The sequence below is a fragment of the Saimiri boliviensis genome, chromosome 10 (genome assembly GCF_048565385.1).
Source record: "Saimiri boliviensis isolate mSaiBol1 chromosome 10, mSaiBol1.pri, whole genome shotgun sequence".
NCBI classification, from domain to species: Eukaryota; Metazoa; Chordata; class Mammalia; order Primates; family Cebidae; genus Saimiri; species Saimiri boliviensis.
In genome coordinates this window covers 74,380,892-74,387,508 of record NC_133458.1, presented here as the reverse complement: position 1 = coordinate 74,387,508, position 6,617 = coordinate 74,380,892, and positions in this window count along the sequence as shown.

Genomic DNA, 6,617 nt, shown 5'->3' with positions numbered 1-6,617 from the left:
ATTGCTGCAGCTACTCAACTTGTCTCCCAGCTTCTACTCTTGCCTTCTTCAATCTAGTTTCTACTTATCAGTCAGGGTAAACTTGGAAATATGTTGAGTCACGTTTCCTGCTTAGCAATGTTCAGTGTCTTCCAATAATTTTGCAATGAAATCCAGATTCCTTAAAATAGCTTAAAAGGCCTGGCTTGGCTTGTCCTGACTTTTTTCTCCCACTCTACCTACTTTTGCTCTCCTTTCCAGGAACCCTGTAGGTCCCAGCCACAATGCCTCCTTTCACTTCCCCCAAAACACTCCTACATGGCCTTCACACAGGTGTATCCTCAGCCTAAATCACTTCTTCTACCTCCCTGCTCAATTCCCTTGAAATGCCATGCCTTAAAATGTCCTTCCTGAGTCCTCACCCATCACTAATAACCTATAATAATCTATCATTAAATCAGTTCTTTTCCATATATTTTGCTCATTACAAGTTGTCAATACACATTTGTTTACTTCCTAATGCCAAGCCCTTCCTACTCGATTGTAAAGTCTCTAGAGGCAGAGACCTTGTTTGTCTTTTCTGTTCACTACTTGATCACTTAACAACTATGGAGTTCCTAGGATATACCACGTGTTAAATAATTATTTGTTACAACTCTACTGGTTGCTGATGGCTTCATAGTTCATTATTCCAGTCCTTGTACAGTCCTACTATACTTTCTGTGGGAGGGTTTCCTATAGTCTTATATTCAGAACCCTCTTATTTCAATAATTTGCGTAGGTTTCTGCTCTTATATCAAATGATCACTAATTCATGCAGCTTTTATTTTTTTTATTATTTATTTATTTATTTATTTATTTTGAGACGGAGTTTTGCTCTTGTTACCCAGGCTGGAGTGCAATGACGCGATCTCGGCTCACTGCAACCTCTGCCTCCTGGGTTCAGGCAATTCTCCTGCCTCAGCCTCCTGAGTAGCTGGGATTACAGGCACGCGCCACCATGCCCAGCTAATTTTTTTGTATTTTTAGTAGAGACGGGGTTTCACTATGTTGACCAGGATGGTCTCGATCTCTTGACCTCGTGATGCACCCGCCTCGGCCTCCCAAAGTGCTGGGATTACAGGGTTGAGCCACCGCGCCCGGCCCTCATGCAGCTTTTAAAAGGATAAGGTGAGCCAGGTGCAGTGGCGTGGCTCACACCTGTAATCTCAGCACTTTGGGAAGCCGAGGTTGGCAGATCACCTGAAGTCAGGAATTCGAGACCAGCCTGACCAACATAGAGAAATCCTGTGTCTACTAAAAATAGAAAATTAGCTGGGCGTGGTGATACATGCCTGTAATTCCAGCTACTTGGGAGGCTGAGGCAGGAGAATTGCTTGAATACAGGAGGCGGAGGTTACGGTGGGCCCAGATGGCACCATTGCACTCCAGCCTGGGCAACAAGAGTGAAACTCCATCTCCAAAAAAATAAAAAATAAAAAGTAAGATGGTCAGCAATGTCACATACTGTTGAACGGGAAAGAAGGTTAAGAGCTAAGTAAAAAGCACTGGATCTCATCACTGATCATCCTCAAGCCAATAGTGTCCATAAAATATGGCCAAATGGAAGCCAGATTACAACTAAGATGGAAGCCAGATTACAACTAAGTTAACAAGATGGGTAAGAAGGTAGATGCATCAATGCAGAATATTCCTTTCAAGAAGTTTAACAGTAAAAATAAGGTATGATATAAAATGGGATATTGGAGTTCAGCAGAGCCAAAGAAAGTACATGTTGGTTTAGTTTCAAAGAAAAGAGAGGGCCGCGCACGGTGGCTCACGCCTGCAATCCCAGCACTTTGGGAGGCCGAGGCGGGTGGATCACGAGGTCAAGAGATCGAGACCATCCTGGTCAACACGGTGAAACCCCGTCTCTACTAAAAATACAAAAAATTAGCTGGGCATGGTGGCGTGTGCCTGTAATCCCAGCTACTCAGGAAGCTGAGGCAGGAGAATTGCCTGAACCCAGGAGGCGGAGGTTGCAGTGAGCCGAGATCACGCCATTGCACTCCAGCCTGGGTAACAAGAGTGAAACTCCGTCTCAAAAAAAAAAAAAAAAAAGAGAAGAAATGCCTATTGATATGCCCATAAGCCAAAGAAGCCAAAGGAGAAAACAAAATCAAAAAGTATTTGAATGGGGAAGAAAATTAATAGATTTAGTTTCCATTAGCATTAGAGGATTTGACCAAGAGTACAATGTTGACAAAAAGGCACGATGTTCCCCTTCTACTACAGGAAGGAAGGAGGATAAGATGTCAAAAGTAAGATAAAGTTTTGGATAGGTCAAAGGGAGGTTGAGTGTGGCCATTTGAGAAGGTAGCAAAGTCATCTACAAACCAATCGTCTAGGTGAAGAATCTCTTGAAAGACTTTTCTGAGCCATACTTCCAGCCTTTCATTCCATCCCTTACCTCCTGCTTTCCACTACCACCGTAGCAGAGACTCACTTCTGCAAGAGGCCACGATGGCTGATATAAGTGTGTCTTACTTCTTAGATAGTGCTATGGTTTGAATGTTTGTACCTTCCAAAACTCATGTTGAAATTTTTTTTTCTTTCTTTCTACTCCCACCCCATCATGTTGTAATTTAATTGCCATTGTAACAGTACTAAGAGGTGGCACCTTTAAGTGGTGATTAGGTAATGAGGACTCTGCCCTTATGAATGGATTATTGCCATTATCAAGGGAGTCGGTTCACTATTGCAGGGGTGGGTTCAGCCCCATTATTCTCATTCTCATTCTCATTTTCTCTCTCTCTCTCTCTCTCTTTCACCATGTGGCCATGGGATAATGCCACAAGAAAGACCTCACCAACTGCTGGCACCCTGATACTGGACTTTACAGGCTCCAGAACTGAGAGCCAGTAGGTTTCTGTTCATTGTAAATTATCCAGTCTGTGGTGTCATCATAAATTACCCAGCCCTTGGTGTTCTGTTACAGCAGCACAAAACAAATTAATACAGGTAGGGTGGAGTAGAAAACAGTGCAATCCGTGAAGAGAAAGATGGTGAGAAGGGAATATAGGGGTTGAAGGGCTCTGGCATCATGAGAAATGTGACAAGGAAACAAAACTGTATTTTCCAAACCTGTCAGATCATCAGGCACATCTGAGGCCCTTGCTAAAAACACAGATTTCAGTCCCCTTTCCTAGAGAGTGTAATTCAGGTGGCTTGATGGTGGGAGAGTTAGGAATGTATGATTTTCAACAACTTCCCCAAGTGATCCTTATGATCAGGCAAATTTGCAAAACAATAGATTTGAAATGAATAAAAGTTTACCAAGTATAACTGCAGGCCCCAAATATTTTCTCCATGTTCATCCAAATAAAAGAAACATTCATACCTGACATCAATTCATGGAAATTATCAAAGAAAACAGCTTTTAAAATTCTACCTGTAGAATTTTAAAAAAAAAATCTGTGAGGTTTATTCATTTTACATGATTGGTAACTAATTCTATGTTTCCAAATAATCTACAGTGATATTTAAAAATATAAGACTAGATTATGGATATATCTTTATTACAGCAAATTGAGAAGGGAAATGGACCCGACTGGCTAACAGTTATTATTTCTAATATAATAATGAGCCAGATATTTTCAAGCCTGTTCTGCTTCCAGTTTGCTTAGTTCCCAGATTAATAAACTAAACATAGTAAAATCTAAGAATGAAACTTGATCTTATCCATTCCTAACATTTAAACAAAATCTTGAGCACACTAGCAGTACAGCAGTATAGATTCAGGTTCTTGAAAAATTTCTTTCCATTTCTTCCCAGAAAAAGTGATTTGTATTGATACACAATAGTCAAAGCCCAAACTACTTTCTGTGACCACAAAGCCCCGCTAATTTGTACCAGGTTTTCTCCTTTCTAGTTGGTCCTGAGCATTAGGCATAAATTAGTGCTAAATCAATATTAGCTGATACTTCCCCAGGTGTGGGAAGTGAGGAAACTTAATCACATGAGCAAACACAGCCCTTCCTGGCTACGTTTAAAATAAGGTAGTTATTATTATACCGTATGAGAAAAAGATTTTTTTTTTGTTTTTTTAAAAATCAATCTTATGCCACTTCAATTTGTATTAACTTGATATAGTGATATCAGTCAGTCATTAGTTAGAATCCATTTTTAGTTATAGATTCCCTATCACCCTTCATACTTTTTTCATTCTTTCATGGGGCCTCCTCTTGCCCTTCCCACTTCTTCTCACCCCCAGCTCTGCCATGTGCCTTGCCCCACACCCTTTTTCATTGCTAGTACTACTTACTTAAGAGGTTGAGTGGAGGAGCCCAGGGCAGTAGGTTTACATACCTGCTTTAATTGCTCACCTTGGGCGGAGCAGTGTCCTAAATAAACTTTAGTTTTGCCATAGCACCATTACTCAACAAAGTATTTTTACAAGTGTCACTTAATAACACAAAAATAAATAAGGCACTTAAACTTGTTATTGAGGAAAGAAGCTTTAGCCACCCACTTTCTGTACTCAGGGGCCAATCTCACTTCACTTGTTCTTAGAAAACTCTTAAGGAGTTTTCTTTAAACAAAATCAGTTAGAGCATAAGTGCTATGAGCCAGGTCTAAGCATCTTTACCGTTGAAAGGATTAGTTCCTTTGTTACTTATCAATGACAAGGAATTTTGTCATTTTCTCAATACTTTCCAGTCATGGCTATTGATAGAGTAACTATGTACTCAATGGTTTCATAAATATCAAAAACATAAATGTTTAGTACTTAGCCATAGATGGAAACAAACAAATATTTAAAATTCCAAGGAAATAATGTGATTCTGCATGATTTTTTTCCCCTTCTATTTCCTGGGTTTTATAGAAACTTCACAGTACTTTTAAAGCACTTTCATATCTATGACTCTTTTGTTATCACCACAACAATTCTGTGAAGTCAGAATGTGTCTGCTGTCTCCATTTGACAGATGGGGAAATGGAAGCCCTCAACTATGAGTGGGGTCACAGATCACACAGGAGAGACTAGAATTAGAAGCCGGTTCTTCTGATTCCTTCACTATAAAAATTGGGTGATTTTTTTCCCCAGTGTTTTTTCTTCACTATAAAAATTGCCTCTGTAGCAAGAGCCAGGGATGTAACTGAGAGGCATGGATCTTTTCCACCTTGGTCTTTGAAAGACCTGTGAACTAATAGTGTATTCAAGAGAAGACACTCACTGCCTAAGAGATTGATTACCTACATTCAGGGCAACCCGATGATGCACCTTGATAAGAGAAGGGCCTGTCTAAAGGTCCTAATTTGTTTTAAATAGCCAGAGTTCCTGATAGGAAGGCAGGGTGTGGTCATTATATATGTAACTTTTGGCTCATCATCTCCGTATCCTCACCTTCATAGATGTCTTTCAAATATTGATAATTACAGCATTCAGAGCCAAAGCCTACAAATTCATAATCCACACAGATGACATACTGAAATCTACTCAAACTTACAAGTCTGAAGACAATTTCAGCACTGCTGGACTTAAATTAAGAGAAAACTGCTTTATGTCATAGCTATACTTTATCACATAGATGTGCAATGGTTTCACCTTGATCTGAGCAAGTGCACATAAATTCATTCGCCTCTAAATTTAATCAAAATGAACAAAACAAGCAATAAAAAAGTGTGTAGATAATGCCATTGGAGTAAAACTGACTCAAATTAATGAAACCAACTTGAAACAATGAAGGAACTCCTTTAAATAAGATAAAGAATCGGAACCAAGAAATACGTACAGCACAGAAAAGCAGTCATCCTTGTCATAGTGTCCTACAAGTACAATCCAAGTTAATTACATCTTTTAAAGTTCTTTTTAAAGATTTAAGCCAAGCGTTGTGGCTCACACCTGTAATCCCAACAAATTGGGAGCCTGAGGCAGGAGGGATTGCTTGAGACCAGCAGTTTGAGACCAGCCTGAGTAACATAATAAGACCCCATCTCTAAAAAAGTAAGTTAAAAATTTACCAAGCGTGGTAGTGCATGCCTATAGTCCCAGCTACTTGGTAGCCTGACACAGAAGGATCACTTGAGTCCAGGAGTTTGAGGCTGCAATGAGCTGTAACACTGCTACTGCACAACAGCCTGAGATCCCATCTCTACAAAAAAAAAAAAGAAAGAAAGAAAAAGGAAAGGAAAGGAAGAAAGGAAGAAAGAAAAAGAAAGAAAGAAATTAAGAGAGAGAAAGATATAAATTCAAAATATGAATCCAGCAAGTTCTTGCTATATGGGCATCAACATAACAATATATAAGATGTATTCTTACACCACCATCTCTATCACCAGCCAGAGCAATGGTAATAAATCCTGCCTAATTTGGGGTCTCACAATTTAGGAAGGTCTTAACATTTAATAAAGATTTATGAATGTACACTCTAGAAAAAGTCAAATAATTTAGCTTTATTGAGCTTGCAGAAGTTCAAGGAGTAGTTAGTCATAGCCTTGAGGTATATTTAGTGGCATAGCTATTGGTATTTGGGGATTTTTCATCATAGAAAGAACGTAAGGAAATGTTAAAGATTTAAGAGGAACCAGCCTGACCAACATGGAGCAACCCCATCTCTACTAAAAGTACAAAAATTAGCTGTACATGGCGGTGTGTG